This window comes from Podarcis tiliguerta, assembly GCF_965153285.1.
Source record: "Podarcis tiliguerta genome assembly, chromosome: 4".
NCBI lineage: Eukaryota > Metazoa > Chordata > Lepidosauria > Squamata > Lacertidae > Podarcis > Podarcis tiliguerta.
This window is the reverse complement of record NC_139537.1, coordinates 14,502,414-14,523,781: the sequence shown is the minus strand read 5'-3', so window position 1 is coordinate 14,523,781 and position 21,368 is coordinate 14,502,414. Positions and strand designations below refer to the sequence as shown.

Sequence of the window (21,368 nt, the reverse complement as noted above, 5' to 3'; positions counted from 1 at the left end):
GCAGAGTTGTCTGCAGAGGCCTGTTACAAGCTGAGGTATCAATACTTTCTAAACAGGGATTAAAGTTTTAATTCTTCCAGGCAGGTTTTGAGACTGTGCCAATTGGTTTTTTAAAATATATTTTCAAGCACAGAAGTTCAGTTTGGTGCTCTGCCATCTATAGTGATTGTTTTCTTTTTCTACTTTTAAATGTCTCACGTGCACCCCTTCAAGTAGAAAATGCCTTATCGCAACAAATCTTAAGGTTCTTGAGTAGAACAGTCCTTTGTGGAAGAAGAATCTGTGACAGAACATTAGGGATTGTTGAATCTGTTAATATCAGTTTTTTGTCAGTTTCTCATTTTTTCAATCTTCTGCTGAGTTCTCCACAATTTCGTATCAGTTTTTCTTCTTCAAGTCCTCACAAAAAAATCATCAGATTTCTACTAAAGTACACATTTTTGCACTAGTTATTTGTTACATTTATATCTGCAAGGAGCTCAAGGTGCCATAGCTGCTTCTCCCCATTTCATCCTCAGAGGTGTGGGTTAGCTTCGGCTGAGAGACTGGTGACTGGCCCAAGGTCACCCAGTTTGCTTCACTGTTGAGTGGGGATTCGAACCCTGGTCTCCCAGGTCGTAGTCCAATTCCTAAAATGTTACGTCACATTGAGCCTCAACAGTTTTCTCCTCATGGCAGGCAATGGCTCTGGATAAAAGTTCTCAGAAAGCCCAGCACCCATTATCACATATCCTCCAACATTTCTCCAAAGAAAATACAGTGGTACCTCGGGTTACAGATGCTTCAGGTTACAGACGCTTCAGGTTACAGACTCTGCTAACCCAGAAATAGTACCTTGGGTTAAGAACTTTGCTTCAGGATGAGAACAGAAATCATGCGGCGGCGGTAGCGGGATGCCCCATTAGCTAAAGTGCTACCTCAGGTTAAGAACAGTTTCAGGTTAAGAACAGACCTCCAGAACGAATTAAGTTCTTAACCCGAGGTACCACTGTATGGACATCCTATTCCATGGTACTACTACTAATAAGAATACTTTTATAATTTATATCACACCCATCTGACTGGGTTGCCTCAGACACTCTAGGTGGCTTCCAACATATATAAAAACTAGTGCTATTTTTTTAGGGGGGAAAGGGGATTGGAACTCACCATGAACACCTCCCTTATTCTCATATAATGGCAATGGCGCCAGAACTGAGTTCCAGTGAGTTCCGGCTTAAAAAAAGCCCCAATAAAAACATAATCAAACATTAAACATTAAAAACCTGCACTATACGATTCAGATGTCTCCTAAAGGTTGTATAGTATATTTTGGGTCTATGGACCACAATAAAGCTTTGTGTGTGAGGGTGTGTAATTATTTATCTCTATAAGTACTCCATACCATAGCTGTCAACTTACAGATTTGAAAATAAGGGACCAGCAGCCTCGAAAATAAGGGATCAGCAACCAAAATAAGGGATTTTGCGAGCACAGGTATGTTCAACTTCTGAGCCCCTCTGAGCCAAAGACAGAAATCCCAGCCAGCAGCCAAATGAAGCCTCAAGCAGTGGTTCCCACAGCGCAGCAACCCGGCAAAGGGGATGCAGCAAGGCATGCAAGCTCCACAAGCTCCACCCCCCATTCGTTCTTAGACTCCTTATTGGGTGAGCAACGCAGCCAAGCAACACAGTTGGAGCCTCCCTCCTCCCTGGCCGGGAGGGAGGGAGGGAGGGAGAGGAGCTGCTTCCTTTGAAACCCGGGAAATTTAAGGGACATCATCAATAAGGGACAGCAGCGGGACACAGTGCTGGGATAAGGGACTTTCCCGCCAAATAAGGGACGGTTGACAGCTATGCTCCATACCTTCCCACATTTCACTAAAGAAAATAGTGATGTCCTAAGGAAAAGCGGGACATTCTGAGATCTAATCTGAAACTGAGACAGCTTCTATAAATCCGGGATTGACCCTGGAAAATAGGGACACTTGGAAGATCTGTACAACATGGGATTAGGGAAACCTGAAGGCTTGGGAACCAACTGGTTCCAGAATTTTGTGTCCTCCAGATGTTCTGAAGGTCAACTCCTATTGGCCCTGACTGTTGGCCATGCTGGCTGGGGCTTCTCAAAGTTGTAGTCCAAAAACATCTGGTGGTCACCAGGTTGGAGAAGACAGGCCTGGAGTTTATTTTCTAGACAATCTCTCTATCCTTTTTAAGCTGCGTGGTTCTTCATTCTCTGCCCTTATCATGGTCCCTTAGGTCAAAACTCCTTCAAAAGCCTTCCTTCAAAACACACAACCCACCACCTTCCCTTTTCCTGCTAATCTGTTCCTCTTTTGAATAGATCAGATTTCCCTGAAATAACATATTTTAAAAAGCACACGGAGGACTTTGCCAAAGCCAAATGTATTTCATGCAGGTTTACAGCTTGAATAAAAATGTGGTCCCTTTATTGAGGAAGTTGCCGTATCTTCCCCGCCCCCGAATGAAACCTGGCAAGGGATCGCCATCCTCTCCGGAGATACCACAGCAATAGGTGATGGCTGATTGATTGCTAGGGAAAGTGCTGTGAAGGCAGACAAGAGTCTCCAATCGCCCAAAGCTTTGATCCCAAGCCCTGGGTGGAGCTGCAACCACTAGTCATCACTGCCTCAAATGGGCTTTGCTTCTTGGGGAATAAAATCCAAACTCCCGCCTTCAATGGAGGAGATGCCTTTTGTAATAAGAAAGAAATGGCAAGTCAAGTTAATTTTTCAAGAAGATCACACAACATTCAGAAAATTTCCCTTTTGGCAGGATTAAAATAAGCAGGTGGTTTCATATTTCAGGAGGGGGAAAGTGCAGATAATTTGACTGCCAAAATGGTATTTAATAAGAGGCTTATACTGGAATTGATTTTACTCCAGACTCTTCTTTGGAGGAAGATTTTCCTCTTTATGCTCGCAGTTCAGTTTTTCATTTTTCTTTTTAAAAAGTTCTTCACTTTTGGGATGCCATTTTCTCTCACTAAATCCACACACCCGGGCCTAATTGAGGTGAATTTAATCAGTTCAGCTGCGCTCCTTCTTATCACCTGCCCTCCATGTTCTGTGTAATTTGCTTTAAACAGAATATCTGCTCAAATTATGATCACTCGAATGAGCAGGCTTTGCATGAGTTCCATTCGCTTCTTGGACGCAGCTATATGGCTTGCCCTTAAATCAAGCAGCCAAACCCCAAATGTAGACAAATGACCACAGCTATCCCTGGGTGGACTCGAACCACCAACCTTCCGGTTAGCAGCCAGGCACACCAACCCATTGCCCTAGTGTGGTTGTAACACAAGTGGTCATGTTACCCTCCGTCAGTAAAGATGGGAACTAGATAATGTGACTGGATGTTGGGGATGCTTTTAAGCTTAGGCTCTCCCTTGAATTAGCACTCAAGATGTCTGATATTAACTGTATTTGGTAGGCAAGGAGTGGAAAAGGCCTCATCAGGATGTAAAATCCACAACGATTTTGTTGAAAAGAGAGAAGCATATTCCACCTACTGCCTCCTGCTAATAGATCTTCCTTATTTCATTTCAACATATTATATGCATGTATTCCTCCACTGGGGGAAATGTTATGGTTCTTGGCCAGAGTTAGAACACACTTTGAAACTGATGAATACGGTGGATTTGACATTGTCATAAATCTACTTCTTACTTTTACCCCTCAGAGGCACAGTCCAGTATTTTCTTACCTCAGAGGGCAACTAGGATCCCTCCTTGAGCTCCTTTCCTCAGACACAAGAGGCTCTGTTCATCTTGGGAAAAGAAGGAGAAGAGCAACTTTGCCCGTGATGGAAGTGCAACAGCAGGGATCATCCAGTTTGTAATGTAAGGGTTAATTCAGTTGTCAGTAAGTAAACCAGACAAGAGGGGCAGAAGAGATGTTGCTTAGCAACCAGTGAGGTGGCATGATCCTTAATGAGGTCGCAGGTGCTCTGATTGGCTGTGCAGCTGTGAGGGAGCTTTCATCTGAATGTTTAGTTGTGTATAACTACGTTCTCAACAAGGCCTGCCCTTAAAGACAAAAGCAAAATAAATCTGTTTTCTCAAGTTACACACTGTTCTCTTTGTTGAGTAAAGAGTTATTAGGATTTATTTCTTCTCTAGTCTCCATCTGCATTATTTAGGTGACTTTGCTAACACCTAGCTCACCACAGAATTAACCCTTATGCTTCACATGGAGTGAAGCATAAACTCCAAAGCCTCCAACATTTCTCCCATGAAAATAGGGACATCCTAAGGAAAAGCAAAGGAACGCGGGTGGCGCTGTGGGCTAAAGCCTCAGTGCCTAGGGCTTGCCGATCGAAAGTTCGGCGGTTCGAATCCCCGCGGCGGGGTGCGCTCCCGTTGTTCGGTCCCAGCGCCTGCCAACCTAGCAGTTCAAAAGCACTTTCGGGTGCAAGTAGATAAATAGGGACCGCTTACTAGCGGGAAGGTAAACGGCGTTTCCGTGTGCGGCTCTGGCTCGCCAGAGCAGCGATGTCACGCTGGCCATGGGACCCGGAAGTGTCTTCGGACAGCGCTGGCCCCCGGCCTCTTTGAGTGAGATGGGCGCACAACCCTAGAGTCTGTCAAGACTGGCCCGTACGGGCAGGGGTACCTTTACCTTTACCTTTTAAGGAAAAGCAGGATATTTGGGGATCAAATCAGAAACCAGGATGACTTCTGTAAATCCGGGGCTGCCCCTGGAAAATAAAGTCACTTAGAGGGTCTGAGAGTCCACATTCACACACAGAATCCTGGAGGGAAAGGTTTTTGCTTCCTGGGCAAATTACCAAAAAAACAAGAGGACAAAGCCATTCACATTTAACTGTGCTATTCAGGCAGACTATTTTTTTTTATTTTTTTTTGCCTCGGACTGGAGCTTTCTATAATCTAGGGTGGTTGTGTGTTCAGACAGTCCTCTGTCTCTAAGAATCTCTGGTCTCTCCCCATCTAAACAGAGAGCAGAGACCTTGAGATTTCTCCATCAGCAGCAGAGTGAACAGGCACGCAGGTCACTTCTTCACAGCCACCCCGTAACGGTGCACTGTATTTTTGCCGAAACGATGGTAATCATTTCCAAATTTGCATCTACTCATGTAAATCAGCATATGCCAATGCAATGCAAATCTATGCCCTCTTTTGCCCTTTCTATCTCTCCTTTTTTCCGCAATGTGTGAAAGTGCCCATCTTGCAATAATCTGTGGCCCGTCCTTTTGACCAGCCGCTGGTCCTCCACACCACTACCTGTTCCCTCCGGGCTCATCCCTCTGACTCAGAGACCTTACCTGGAGGCTTATTTAAGAGCCAGCATTTTGTTAGTGTAACTAATTTCAAGAGCTGGCAACCCCTCTTTGCAGCTGCATGTTCCATAGGGGGAAGAAGGGAAAGTGGTGGCTAAGCAGCTGTATCAGCCAATCTGCTGTTACTGATCTTCTCACCAAGGATTCTCTAATAGGCTTCCTCAGGGTTCCTAAGCAAGTGCTTTGCTCAATCTTTCCCCCCGCAGGGCTCTGCCCTGTAAACGAAGGGAATGGAACGAGGATCCCGGCGTCAAGAAAATTTCCCATTTTCTTTAGCTTTGTGTTTCCGTTTAGGGCATGCGGTGCTTGGAAGAATGGGATCAAGAGTGGCAATCTGATATCTAATGTTTTTAATGTAATTTTCTTTCCCCTTCCACAGATAAATCAATGTTTGTGAAATTAACTCATGTCCTCTATTCATTGCCAGGGCGCTGACAGTGAGTTTGCTGCCATTGTGTGTATTCCCACAGGAGTGACCCAGAAATGGTTATCTGTAAATGGCTACGAGATAATTCAATCTTCATGCTGTGTTAGTTTTGAGCAGACACTGTCAAGCGAGAAAGTTTATCGTCTCAGAAGTTGCTTCTTAGCATTCTCTCTGTGGGCTATTTTGGTGTAATTATTAATTCAATGCAATGCAGTTACTTAACAGGCAATCAAGTAAAAATTAGCAGCGGCATTGTGGAGGTAATGAATTAAAAGGGTACTATACACAGGGCAACCCGCTGCACATTTGCAGGCTCTGTGAATGGCTGCGGATTCAAGAATGTGGGTGTGTGAGGACATGGATGCTGGGCAACAGCCACCCTACCCCACTCAGCATTTAACCTTTGTTTGTTGTTGTTTAGTCGTTCAGTCGTGTCCGACTCTTCGTGACCCCATGGACCAGAGCACGCCAGGCACTCCTGTCTTCCACTGCCTCCCACAGTTTGGTCAAACTCATGCTGGTAGCTTCACGAACACTGTCCAACTATCTCGTCCTCTGTTGTCCCCTTCTCCTTGTGCCCTCCATCTTTCCCAACATCAGGGTCTTTTCCAGGAAGTCTTCTCTTCTCATGAGGTGGCCAGAGTCTTGGAGCCTCAGCTTCAGGATCTGTCCTTCCAGTGAGCACTCAGGGCTGATTTCCTTCAGAATGGAGAGGTTTGATCTTCTTGCAGTCCATGGGACTCTCAAGAGTCTCCCCCAGCACCATAATTCAAAAGCATCAATTCTTCGGCGATAAACATTTTCGAAAACTTCAGAATAGTGTTGCATGGAACCCAATCTCTGAGAGGCAAGAGATGCCAGGGGTGCCTGCAGTTTCCCCTAGGTTTGATTTCCTTGGAATGAACGTCAGTGCAGACTGTGGTGCCTTTAGGGTTTATGGTTTAATTCACACATACAAGGTGTGACCTGAAAGTTCCGTGAATGGTCACAGAAATTGGACAGTTAAAAATATTTGAACACACATACCTTACAGCCCTTCAAAGTAGCCCCCCCCCCATACAATGCACCATTGACAACATTTGTAGAACTGTTGGAAACTTCTGGAGAAGTCCTTTTTCCGTACTGCTTTCAGTTCCCTTATCACAGCAGCTTTAACGTGTGAAATGTTGGGAAATCTGTGCCCTTTCAGCACAGATTTCAGTTTTGGAAAAATAAATAAATCTAGTGGGGCCAGATTGGGAGAATATGGAGGGTGGGACAACTCAGTAACCTAAGTAATGATTTCACATGGCATATGCAATTATTCTGCCATGATTCGGCCGGACAAACGCCAATCCCACATCAATAACTCACAAACTCTGTCGACATTTGCCGCTGTTCCGCTCATCGACGGTCTGCCAGACTGAGGGTCATCTTTGATGGTTTGCCACCCTTCACAGAAACACTTAAACAACTCATATACTGTCTTTCAAGTTACAGTTTCATCTCCGTACACAATTGTGAGCATTTCATGGGTTTTCAATGCTGATTGGATGTTCAAATATTCTCGCTGTCCAATTTGTGTGATCATTCACTGAACTTTCCAGTCACACCTTGTACAGTGGTACCTCGGGTTACAGACGCTTCAAGTTACAGATGCTTTAGGTTACAGACTCCGCTAACCCAGAAATAGTACCTCGAGTTAAGAACTTTGCTTCAGGATGAGAACAGAAATCGCTCTGTGGCAGCAGGAGGCCCCATTAGCTAAAGTGGTACTCCAGGTTAAGAACAGTTTCAGGTTAAGAACAGACTTCCAGAACGTATTAAGTTCTTAACCCGAGGTACCACTGTATATACATCCATATTATGATCATTACCAGCTCTTGCCTCCCTTCAGGTGTCCAGAGAAGCCCCAAGCCATCGCTTTAGGTTCAGCACAGAGCAATACAACATTAGGAAGAACTTTCTTACAGTAAGAGCTATTCAACAGTGGAACGGAATTCCTCAGAAGGTGGTCACTCTCCTTCTTTGGAGGTTTATAAGCAAAGGTTGGAAGGCCATGTGTCACAGATGCTTTAGTTGTGATTTCTGCATTGTTAGGGGGTTGGACTAGATGACCCTCAGAGTCCCTTCCAACTCTGATTTCCTTATGCGCGCGTGCGTGTGTGTGTATGCTCCTGCATTTTGTCAAGATCACGTTGGGTAAGCAAAGGTTTCAAGCGCACCCTCCCCACACTCTGCAGTCCTGATAACAATTTCCCCTCTTCCTGCAATGCAGGAAAAAAGGATGACATGATTGCAAGCTATGCAATTAGTGTCATGTATAGTTAGGCCCTCAAATCATCACAGTGGCCAACATGAGCAAAGCCTGCACATGTGAAGAATTGTAAGGATTTATTGAAAGAGTTAATGTCTAATAAATTGTAATGTTTTTGTTTCTCTTTGATGAGAACATCAGGAGTGGGCAAAGACGATACTACAGTGCCTTCCATACCTCAGACCCATAGTAACCATTCTGACATAGATAGTAGATATAGAATTCCCTCCTCCCTATGTAGATCCTATCATCCTAGCTGCTATTAAAAAGTGTCTAGCCATCTCCAGAACTTCCAGTACAACTGTGCTTTTTAGATAATGATAATAAAAAATTACTAACGGGTACAAGGGTAGCACATTACCAGCCATATCTCCAGCATGCTCCCAAATTGATATACAATAGTGTGTAATCTTAGGACATTTCCAGTAAATATGGAGCAAATTTACTCCAGTATTACCACATTTCCAGCAGGTATCGTTGACTGTTACATATATTGGACAACCCAGATTGGATAAGATACCATCTGAACAGGACTAAAAGCCCTCTATAAGATCCACACAGAAAGTTACCTCAGGAACATTTAAAACCATCCAGTGCCGTATCTCCTCTGATATGGTTCTCCTCAGATCTTTGTCGTTTCCTCAGATAAAGACACCGGGCCTTTTATCTAAATCCGTAAAAAACTGCTTCATATAATTTCCTTTTGATGTACTTCCAGAAACTAAGACCTCATCACTTGTTTCCTCTCTCACTGAGAGCATTTTTCCTTAATAGCTCAATGACCACATGGTGGACCTGAAAATAATGGGGCTATCGATCATGCTGCATAGAACTACACGATTCTATATAACGTCATTGTTTCATTCTGCACTACCTTCCCTATCTCAGGCAAATCATGCACCTAAAACATGCTTGCTTTCCATTTCTTCATTAAAGCAAAATTGGTGTTATGGGGATACAAAGCAGGACTAGGCTTATTCTACAAACTTCATCCAGACTTCTCTACATGGATTTGACAACCACCAAGACCCTTTCTGGGCATTCTCGCCCCCATGCTGGTCAACATGGGAGCAGGGATGCACCTAGCCTTCGTGAAAAGAGTGCAACCATTTGTAGTGATGGAGCCTCCATGCATATAGCTGTACATGCAAAGAGTTCCGCATTTCTCAGAGCCCCAGTTGTGCACGTGTCTAGGCTGCATGGAAGCCTTTCATGCACAGCTTTTGCTTTAACAAAATAAAATAAAAATCCTTACAGTAGCATCTTAGAGACCAACTAAGTTTGTTACTGGTATGAGCTTTCATGTGCATGCACAAGAAAGCTCATACCAATAACAAACTTAGTTGGTCTTTTAGGTGCAACTGGACGGAATTTTGTTTTGTTTTGTTTTGACTACAGCAGACAAGATGGGTGACACCTGGCTTGAGAGCAGTACATGTGAAAAGGATCTAGGAGTCTTGGTTGACCACAAACTTGACATGAGCCAACAGTGTGATGCGGCAGCTAAAAAAGCCAATGCAATTCTGGGCTGCATCAATAGGAGTATAGCATCTAGATCAAGGGAAGTAATAGTGCTACTGTATTCTGCTCTGGTCAGACCTCACCTGGAGTACTGTGTCCAGTTCTGGGCACCACAGTTCAAGAAGGACACTGACAAACTGGAACGTGTCCAGAGGAGGGCAACCAAAATGGTCAAAGGCCTGGAAACGATGCCTTATGAGGAACGGCTAAGGGAGCTGGGCATGTTTAGCCTGGAGAAGAGGAGGTTAAGGGGTAATATGATAGCCATGTTCAAATATATAAAAGAATGTCACATAGAGGAGGGAGAAAGGTTGTTTTCTGCTGCTCCAGAGAAGCAGACACGGAGCAATGGATCCAAACTACAAGAAAGAAGATTCCACCTAAACATTAGGAAGAACTTCCTGACAGTAAGAGCTGTTCGACAGTGGAATTTGCTGCCAAGGAGTGTGGTGGAGTCTCCTTCTTTGGAGGTCTTTAAGCAGAGGCTTGACAACCATATGTCAGGAGTGCTCTGATGGTGTTTCCTGCTTGGCAGGGGGTTGGACTCGATGGCCCTTGTGGTGTCTTCCAAATCTATGATTCAATGATTCTATGATTCTATGACCAACATGGCTACCTACCTGTAACTAGAGCTTTTGCTTTAGACAGTTGTGCGAAGGCTGGAGCTGTTCAATGTGTTCCCACTCCTCTGGTGTTTGATATTCCTTTATTGGGTTTTGTTTTATAAAAAAAAAATCTGTATCATCAGTAAATATCATGGCAGCGAACATCATACATCATATGATCAGAAACAAAATTATATTCATAAAGCAGATGCAACCTACATCACAAACCAGCTGACTAAATCAAACATAGTTGGATCACCCAGTTAGGGAAGACAGATGCCCACCTTGTGGTCATTGTGAGTGAAGTGCAAAGGGCAGGTCACATCACCCTGAAGGACCTGGTCTTAGTGGAAGACAAACCTCAGTAGCATTTAACAGTACTAAGAGTGTCTCTCCCAAGGATTTGTCAGTTTGCATTTCTTAGTGCAGAAAGTAGTGTAGACATCTTTCCTATTCTAATTCATTCAAGAGGGTTCTGGAAGCTTCTGGAAGCTTCTAGGGGTGAAAGAAGTAAGCAGAAGGTTCATGATGTTTGGATTATTCCTTCAGAGAAGCTGATTACAGCTGGCTTAAACGGGTTCTCTTATCTCTTTCTGTGAAGGTCATTCTGTCTATAAAAGTAGGGCCAGAAGGTGTGGTGTTCTGTACATAGTATGCTATACTGTTAAGGTTTAGACTTATTATAAGTTATTGTGAATTTAAGTTAAGTCTGCTGTGACTGGACTTCTTATGGACAGCCAATCCTGAATGTAAAGAAGAAGAAGAAGAAGAAGAAGAAGAAGAAGAAGAAGAGGAGTTTGGATTTGATATCCCGCCTTTCACTCCCTTTAAGGAGTCTCAAAGCAGCTAACATTCTCCTTTCCCTTCCTCCCCCACAACAAACACTCTGTGAGGTGAGTAGCGCTGAGAGACTTCAGAGAAGTGTGACTGGCCCAAGGTCACCCAGCAGCTGCATGTGGAGGAGCGGAGACGCGAACCCGGTTCCCCAGATTACAAGACTACCGCTCCCAACCACTACACCACACTGGAGGCTAGGGCCCAAACTAATAAGTTCAAATTACAAGAAAGGAGACTCTGACTAAGCATCAGTTGGACTTGTTGACACTTGGGGTCCCTTCCAACTCTACAGTTCTGATTCTATGATTATTATTTTAAAAATAAAATCTATTTTGCTAATAATTGACCTGTAGCTTGAACTGCTATACCCAAGAACAGGGTTCTAGCTGATTCATTTTCAAAATCGAAATCTTTCCTTACCAAAGAATTTTAAAGTGGGTCTATCTAGCCCCTTTAAGACATTGGATACATTTTGCCTGCTCTTTCATGTGGATCGATCGAGCATGCGTTATATGCTGCCTGCTCTGCTGTTTTATTGATTTTATGGCTAACTGTATTGTTTTTACATTAATTGTTAACTGCTCTGAAAGTGTGGCGCTTTGTTTGTTTGTTTGTTTAAAATATTACCATTTTGTCTGGTTTCTGGTTACAACTTATCGTGACTATGTTGAATTTGATCTCCTTATTTCCTGCAAAGGCATATAACTGGACCATTCCAATAAATCTAACGAAATTTCAACTTGTTATAATTACCTCTTTAACAAGAAAAAGAAAGCTGAGGGAGAAAGGTGGAGGGAAGCACCTCCAAGTTTAATTTTCAAAGTTCCGCAAGCATTTCTTCTTTATAATTAAAATTCTTTCCCATTCCTAAAACTCAGCAGGAGCTGGGTGACTTGCTGTGAAATAAATGAGTTTTGGATTGATTGGGTCTTCTTTCTTAGGGGTGAAGAGCACACTGGAGAACCTTTATAGGGTAAGAATCAGGGAACGCTCAGATCTTGGCTTTGGGGTCTGACTTGGTGTTGCTAAGTGAGATGACATCACACTTGGAGAGTTAACATCAGAACCTTCATTAAAGTTGCTCAGGAGTGAACAAAGATTCAAAGGTCCTTCTTAACACAATAGCCAGAAACAAGTTCTTGGAAGACAAGTTGTTGGCTCACCAGATTCACAGAAGGATTCCTGGCATTTCTGATTTAACCCTCTTATGGGCAGCGCTGGTTTGTTTGCTTATCAGCAGGGAGCACCTAGCACTTCCCAGGAATTAGAAGAAACTAAGAAGAATATTTATTATTATTAAGAATAGATGCTTTTGAATTATGGTGCTGGAGGAGACTCTTGATAGTCCAATGGACTGCAAGAAGATCAAACCTCTCCATTCTGAAGGAAATCAACCCTGAGTGCTCACTGGAAGGACAGATAGTGAAGCTGAGGCACCAAAACTTCGGCCACCTCATGAGTAGAAAAAACGCCCTGGAGAAGACCCTGATGTTGGGAAGGATGAAGGGCACAAGGAGAAGGGGACGACAGAGGACAAGATGGTTGGACAGTGTTCTTGAAGCTACCAGCATGAGTTTGACCAAACTGTGGGAGGCAGTGGAAGACAGGAGTGCCTGGTGTGCTCTGGTCCGTGGGGTCACGAAGAGTCAGACACGACTAAACGACTAAACAACAGCATTTAAAAAATGGATAACATGATTTGTGAGTGGAGCTATTTTCAGGCCGCCATCTTGTTTCAAAATGGCATCCCAACATCAACAAAAACTGCCACCTCCATCATGGGAAAGCTTGTGCTGAGTTTGGTGATGATATCTGAAGAGGGGTCTGAACGCACAAAGAACAAAACAGTCAAACCACCCCCCAAAAAATATTTATTTATCACATATGCCACCTTTGCCCCCAATTTTTGCTCCACAAAAACCCTGTGAGGTATGTTAGGCTAAGAACCAATGACTAACCCAGGGTCACCCAGTCATGACCAATTAAGTCAATCCAGACTACCTCCCAGAGAGAGACAGGGAGGGAGGGAGAGAGAGAACACAAGGCACGTGGAAGCAACTGCTCCTTCTATTTTCTGTTCCCACTTCTTATTTGGCCTGTTCAAATCCAATTCAGCTGCCTACTATTTTCCATGACTTTCCCCCCTTCTCTTGTCTCTGTTAAAATTTGCATAGTGAGTGGTTTGCATTCTGGAGTGGTTTTCTTTATATCACTCTTCAAAGCATCATTTATATTATTGGAACTATATTTATCACCAGAAGCCTTGTACCAACCATTGCTTGGGAATTCCAAGAAAACAACAACAACAACAACAGCCCAGTGTTTTGAAATCAATGGTTAAAATCTGTGCAGTTTTGAAAAGTTGAGTTTGCCATCATGATTCAAAATGGCATCAAATTGTACTGGTATGTGGACCAATCATGCAAATTTTAGTTACAGTATCATAAGATGTGCCCAGTCATATAGCAAATGAACAGCTTTCCAAAATATATGGTAGATGATGATGATCAAAAGAAAGCTGGCCCCTAAATAAAAATTTGGACCCATCATAGTTTTGCAGCTGTTTTAGGAATACTTATTTCTTTCTGTTTCTTCTCTCCTCTTCAGTATTATAGAGCTGTTCCACCTCTCCATGCCCACGAGAAATATTTTATGATACTGTAAACTAAATAATCTTGTGTCTTGGAGGCTAGTTTCCGCCACGGTTTTTATATCTCTTGCCTGCATGTTTCCGCCCTTTGTGTGTTATTTTGCTTCAATATTTTATTGGACGCTAAGGGGTAAAGTATGAAAAGAAATCACTGATAAAGGGCTGTTAAAGTACACACACACCTTTAACAGACTGGCAAAAAAGAGAGAAAGGATTAAATTGTATTGCCTCTCACCCCTACTCCTCCCTCTGGCCCATTTAGAAGTTTAATAAGAAGGAATAAAATCTTCCCATTATTGTTATGGAAAAGTCACAGGCATTTTGGGCATAAGCCAGCGCTGGCTCCAGATCTTGGCAGTGCCCTCGAGCAAGACATCACCAATAAGCACACCCCCACCCCACACCCCCGTCTGAGTGAGCTTTTCATTGTCATCGGTGCCTCCATCATTTCTACCACCAGCTCACTTGCCAGACAGACCCAAATGTTCAAGCAGGCAGTAGCAGCTACTTCCCCACATTGCCCCCTCCTCAATTCTTTGCTTGCTTATCTCCTCTGATCCAGAATGGGAGGTAGCTGAACAAGCAGGTTGCAATGGTGAAGAGTTCAGAGGGACTCTTGTCAGATGACTCTTGCCATCTATCGACACCAGCCCTGGTATGAGAACTAATCTTTGTGGCATTAAAAAAAATATCTATCATTCAAAATCTTAAAATGTCTTGGGCCAGCTCTCCTTGTGGGATGAGCTTCTTTGTGTTCAAGATTGCAAGTGGATTGAGAACCAGATAATGACAGCCATTTGTTGCCGCTCTTCTGTAATAGTGACAATTGACCGAGGAGGTGAGTTTGAGTGCTTCCAGTGCTAAACTTCCTGTGTTTCCAGTTCCAACCTTCACCCAACTTCCTGTGTTTCCAGTTCTGACCTTCACCTGACTTCCTGTGGTTCCATTTCCGACCTTCACGCGACTTCCTCTGCTTCCAGTTCTGACCTTCACGCGACTTCCTCTGCTTCCAGTTCTGACCTTCACCCGACTTCCTGTGTTTCCAGTTCTGACCTTCACCCGACTTCCTCTGTTTCCAGTTCCGACCTTCACCCGACTTCCTGTGTTTCTATTTCTTGCCTTCATTTGCCTGTTTTCCCTCCCATTTTTCTTCTTGAAAAAATCAGAGACAGTGGCAGCAAAGGAGTTTAAGGGGGAAAATAACACTTAATGACTCTTATCATTTCTTTAAGGCTCAGTGCTTTTTCTAATACCACCCTTTCCCCCCTTGTGTTATTTATTCTCCAAGAAAGGCCATTCCCCCTAAGTTATAGGCGTGCGTTGTGACTTTTTAAAAAACCCTCTGTTCCAATAATGCTCCCACACCAGAGGATTTTGTACATGAAAATGAAGGATGCTGGTCTCTAAAGAGCAGAGACTGTAAAATAATTACATCCATTCTTATTAAAATGCCCAGTCATTAACTCAGAAAGTACATCTTATGGTGGGAGAAGAGGCTAATTTGTTAAATAAGATATTCACCCGACTATTCTTAATGCGATTTAATCTGGAGGCTATATGCAGGCTTTCCATTTTTAAAACGTAAGTGTCCAAATTGATAACAATGAATTATTCATAGCTAAGATCTTGGCTAAAATGAGAGGAAGGATATATCTCAATAATGATGAGAAAGAAAGAAAGCTTACAGAACACAGAGAACCGCAATGGGCAATTCACAGCAAAACATTATTTTCCTGTTGCCAAATATGTCTGATTCTAAGGGTGGTTAGAATTTTCGTTAGATGCTATTTGCAGCTGTAGCAGCTGTAATAGTTCCACCCATAGCCACAGTTGCACATGTGTTGGGAGAGGATGGCATAATAATAATAATAATAATAATAATAATAATAATAATACTATGCAGCGGACATAAAGACAGGGGTGACTCCCTGCTTGTGCATTTGTGTCCTGAAACATTCCTGAGCTTGGTCAACAAACTCTTGTTTTAATAAAACAAAATTGGGTTAGTTAATAGTTTGTACGGTAAAAGGTAAAGGACCCCTGGACGGTTAAGTCCAGTCAAAGGTGACTATGGGGTTGCAGCGCTCATCTTGCTTTCAGGCCGAGGGAGCTGGTGTTTGTCCACAGACAGCTTTCTGGGTCACGTGGCCAGCATGACTAAACTGCTTCTGACGCAACAGAACACCGTGACAGAAAACAGAATGCACAGAGACACTGTTTACCTTCCTGCTATAGCAGTACCTATTTATCTACTTGCACTGGTGTGCTTTCGAACTGCTAGGTTGTCAGGAGCTGGGACAGAGCAATGGCTTTTCCGAGCAGCGCAGGGCTTGCGTCTGCCCACCGCCTCAGCCGCCCTACAGCCGAGGGGGAGGCTGCAGAGAAGCTCCATGCAGTGCGCCCTGCCTTGGCTCACCCCGCCCCTATGGGTGGCTCGCTCCGCCTTGGGCTGCAGGGTGCACGCACCACCCTGGCATCTGAGGGGCTAGCTACGCCACTGGGGAGAGGGCCTTCTTGGTGGGTGCTCCGAGACTTTGAAGCTCTCTCCCTAGAGAAGCTAGACTGGCTGCCTCCCTGCTATCATTCCCCCGCCCCTTTTTAAATGCTTTATTGAGTTTAAAAAGCAAACAGTCAACAAAAAAATAGTAATACACTTTGCCAAGAAAATAAATTACTTTCTTCATACATAACTTCTATAACGACTTCCAGTCACCCCATTCTGGGTCCAAATTATATTCAATATAGCGCACTATTCTTCATCAATCAGAACATATCACAATTGTCTTATTTTCCTAATTTTTTCTACTATTTCCTCCTTGCTGTCATTCAGATGGCAGGCAAAGACTTTCTTGTTCCAACAGACTCTTTGGGACCGATTGCCATGCAGTTTTCATTGTGATTGTATGTTTTTAATAAATCACACACACACACAATTTCCTATTAATGTATAATTGTTTTTTAACAACCCCCCCCCCTATTTTTTTTTTTTTGCCTTGGGTCCTACCAGGGAAAATTGCAGGTGATGATAATAATAATAATAATAATAATAATAATAATAATAATAATAATAGTTTCTCATGACTGCTTCATGCAGGATGAGAGACAGAAAGGTGGAGCTTGGGAATTCAATAGGAAACCACAAAGTTCATTTGCCCCTGACTATCTGTTAGTCTCAACCCTGCCCTCTGCTGACCAGAGGGATGTGAGGTTGATTGTACCCAGCACAAGCATATCTCCATTCCTGGGAGAACCAATGTTGATAGATTTTTCCATTTCTAAGTCCAGCAACATCTGGAGGGGCACAGATTTCCCAACCCAAGTCTACAAGTACCAGCAGTGGTTCTCTAGGATTTCAGACAGGGGTCATTGACAGCTCGGGACAGGGTGGGTTAAAGCCTCAGTGCCTAGGGCTTGCCGATCGAAAGGTCGGCGGTTCGAATCCCCGCGGCGGGGTGCGCTCCTGTTGTTCGGTCCCAGCGCCTGCCAACCTAGCAGTTCGAAAGCACTCTCAGGTGCAAGTAGATAAATAGGGACCGCTTACTAGCGGGAAGGTAAACGGCGTTTCCATGTGCGGCTCTGGCTCGCCAGAGCAGCGATGTCACGCTGGCCACGTGACCCGGAAGTGTCTTCGGACAGCGCTGGCCCTTGGCCTCTTTGAGTGAGATGGGCGCACAACCCTAGAGTCTGTCAAGACTGGCCCGTACGGGCAGGGGTACCTTTACCTTTACATTGACAGCTCGACTTGGAGGTGCCAGCATTCGAACCCAGGGCCTTTTACATGCAAAACAGGTGTTCAACCACCCAGCTGCCACCCTTCCTCTAAATATGCTGCAATTTAAGGCAACACGGAGATAGGAGCCGGAAGCCATGCTCGGGTGGTGTGTGTTTTTCCAAACGAACGGAACCAGACCTATCCCAGTCACAGGAGCTTTATAAACTGTATTTTCAAAAGGAGAGAACAAGAGCTTTAAAAATAACCTGTGATAGAGGCAGTGTGACAAACAGGAAACAGAACCAAGATGCTCACAATATGGTCACAAATGCTATATTTGTATTCTGCATCTGGTGCTTCCCTTCTGCAGCCCACATGCGGAAGACTGAAAAAGTTTACAAGAAGGATTCCTAATCTTGCAAGTCAAAACAGTTGTTGTTTTTTAAAGACCGTCATCAGTGCCAAGTACAAAGTTTATGCCAAAACTTTTAGCAGGAGTATAAAGTACATACATGTATAGAGGGGTTGGTGACTTAAATGGAGCCCAAGCTGTGGTGTAGTGGTTAAGAGTGGTAGACTCGTAATCTGGTGAACCGGGTTCGCATCCCCGCTCCTCCACATGCAGCTGCTGGGTGACCTTGGACTAGTCACACTTCTCTGAAGTCTCTCAGCCCCACTCGCCTCACAGAGTGTTTGTTGTGGGGGGGGGGGAGGAGGAGAATGTTTGCCGCTTTGAGACTCCTTAGGGTAGTGATAAAGCGGGATATCAAATCCAAACTCTTCTTCTTATCAAGTCGAAGTGAGAGCATTGGCTAGCATTTGCCCTCCCTCTGAATTAGCTTCATCAGCCAATGAAAATAATTGGCCCACTGCGACATGTTTTACACAGCTACAATAAACCTACCATTAAAATTATGGGCTGGTCATTTCTTCGTTATTAGCCGTAATAGCTATGTTCTCCCTCCATGGTTAGAGGCAGTAACACTTCTGAATACAGTGGTACCTCAGGTTAAGAACTTAATTCGTTCCGGAGGTCCGTTCTTAACCTGAAACTGTTCTTAACCTGAGGTAGCACTTTAGCTAATGGGGCTTCCCGCTGCTGCTGCGCCACTGGAGCACGATTTCTGTTCTCATCCTGAAACAAAGTTCTTAAGCCGAGGTAATATTTCTAGGTTAGCCGAGTCTGCAACCTGAAGCATCTGTAACCCGAGGTACCACTGTACAGTGGTGCCCCGCAAGACGAATGCCTCGCAAGACGGAAAACCCGCAAGACGAAAGGGTTTTCCGTTTGCAGAGGCGCTTCGCAAGACGAATTTCCCTATGGGCTTGCTTCGCAAGACGAAAATTGACAAAAATTCTTGCGATTTTTTTCCGCTCCAAAACCCCTTTTTCTGAAGCGCTAAGCTGCTAAAAGCATTTTAGCAGCAAAACCGCTAATCCCTTAAGCCTTAAAAAGCCGTTTTTAGCCCTTAAACTGTCAATAGCGCTAATAGCGCTACTCCGCTAATGGGCTTGCTTCGCAAGACGAAAAAACCGCAAGACGAAAAGACTCGCGGAACGGATTCTTTTCGTCTTGCGAGGCACCACTGTACTGGTTTCTGGAAACCACAGGAGCGGAGAGTTGCTCTTGTGCTTGGGCCTTGCTTGCAGGTTTTACCACAGGTATCTGGTTGGCAACTGTGAGAACAAGATGCTGGACTAGATGGGCCACTGGCCTGATCCAGTAGGCTTGTTTTTATTTTCTTAAACACTAAGTGACTGCTTTAGGGCATCATGAAAGGGCAGGAAATAGTTAGCTATTTAAATTATTATTATAGAACTTTTGTTGCCCGGCAGAGGAAGAGGTGCTTGTGGCAGCTCTGGCAGTTACCAGTATAACTTGGCTGGCATTGGTTGCGCCACATTCTCCTCAGACAGCAAAACATCCTGTGTTGGCCTTGAGCAAAGAAGAAGAAGAGAAGAGTTTGGATTCGATATCCTGCTTTATCACTACCCGAAGGAGTCTCAAAGCGGCTAACATTCTCCTTTCCCTTCCTCCCCCACAACAAACACTCTGTGAGGTGAGTGGGGCTGAGAGACTTCACAGAAGTGTGACTAGCCCAAGGTCACCCAGCAGCTGCATGTGGAGGAGCGGGGAAGCGAACCCGGTTCCCCAGATTACGAGACTACCGCTCTTAACCACTACACCACACTGGCTCTCAAAGCCATTCCTAAGCCCCTTTGTTTCTTCAAATACAGTGGTACCTCTGGTTGGGAATGGGAACCATTTCAGAGCTCCATTCACAACATGAAAGGAACGCAACCTGCGTCTGCGCTTGCGTGGGTCGTGATTCGCCGCTTCTGCACATGCGTGTGACATCATTTTGCACGTCTGCGCATGCACGAGTGGCAAAACCCAGAAGTAACCCTTTCCAGTACTTCCGGGTCACCGTGGATGCAACCTGAAAACGCACAACCTGAAGCAAACTTAACAAGAGGTATGACTGTACAGTGGGCCTCAGCTGTTGAACGTAATCCATTCCAGAAGACAGTTTGACTTCCAAAACGTTTGACAACCAAGGCTCAGTGGGCAGTCAGCAAATCCCATTGAGAAAACTGAGAAATGCCGTTCAACTTCCGAGGCACGTTTGAAAATGGAAGCAATTACTTCCGGGTTTTCAGTGTTTGAAAATCAAATGTTCAGCTTCCAAGATGCTCAGAAATTGAGGTTCCACTATACAGTATTATCTGAGTAACTAGAAATAGCCTTTTTTCAGCCGGAACTCAGTGGGCACCATTGCCATTATAAGAGAACAAGGGAGGAGCTCTCGGTGAGTTCCAGAACCTCTTTTTCTAGAAAAATAGCACTGAGAAGAAATATAATGGAAACATCTGTGTCTCTCTCTCCAGCTCTCATATTCATATAAAAAGGAATATTTTATTTTGGAAGGGAGTGCCGGTAATATCGGGGAGGGGGGAGGGAAGTGCTGAAACGAAGAAAGGTAAAGTAAATAATTTACGATGTGGGTAATGATGATGAAGAATTTATTAATAATTTATGGTGATGCATGCAGATTAGCGAGGGGAAAATGAATCATGATGAGTCAATTTAGGACGGTGAATAATGAGCGCTCTCGGAATGCGCTCATTTGCCTGGGTAGCCAAGGGTTGCAAAAAAATTTCCCGTCGAAGAGCACCAACGTCGTCATGAGGACCCAGAGCGGTGATGTGCAAACTGCAACCACCCTGCTTTGATGTGAGATTGAGTTAGAAAAGCCCAGGAAAGAAGGAAAGGAAAAAGAGCTCCATTTTTAAGTTCCAGTCCAATTCTAAGATTAACGCACACCCAGCGGTGCGGTAGTGTGTGAGTAGAACGGGGCAAAAGTGGTGTGTGTGTGTGTGTCTATTTTCTTTTGTCTGTTCTGAACGAGCACTATAGCACCTTGAGAGAGAAATCCATATTAGGGGAGCCAGCTTCATGCGTACAACAGTACTGCTTGAACAGGGCCGGATTTAGGTTTGATGAGGTCCTAAACTACTGACGGTAATGGGGCCCTTTATATGTCCAGCTGTCTTTGGTCAACAACAAACTGTCGCTGTTTTTTGTGTTGAATATATGCTTTATGGTGATTTATGGACCTAATAGGTATCTAAAGCCATTTGCCCATGCAGAATGTAGGCACCCTATATATAGAAATGAGCAAAGCAGTGATATTTTAGGGAGCAGGCTAGCAGGCAGGGCCCATTACTTACATCATAGGAGCCTACACAACACAAAACACTGTTGCTGTATGTAGGTTTTATTCTATTTGTTTTTTATCTTATATTTTGGAAGTGTACATCCAGTTTTTCCCCCTTTAATTTTTTGGGGGGCCTCCAAGAGAGTGGGCCCCTAAGTTATAACTTGTTTAGCTTATACAGTGGTACCTTGCAAGACGAATGCCTCACAAGACGAAAAACTTGCAAGACGAAAGAGTTTTTTGTTTTTTGAGTTGCTTCGCAAGACGAATTTCCCTATGGGCTTGCTTCGCAAGACGAAAA

General features: G+C 44.1%; 1 long non-coding RNA gene across 1 annotated transcript; it reads left to right on the top strand.

The window, feature by feature from the left end:
* Positions 1 to 887: 887 nt before the first annotated feature.
* LOC310675907 lies at positions 888 to 21,368 on the top strand. Its single transcript, XR_014510304.1, has 3 exons — positions 888 to 982; positions 18,560 to 18,627; positions 21,304 to 21,368. It is a non-coding gene; the product is annotated as an uncharacterized lncRNA (long non-coding RNA).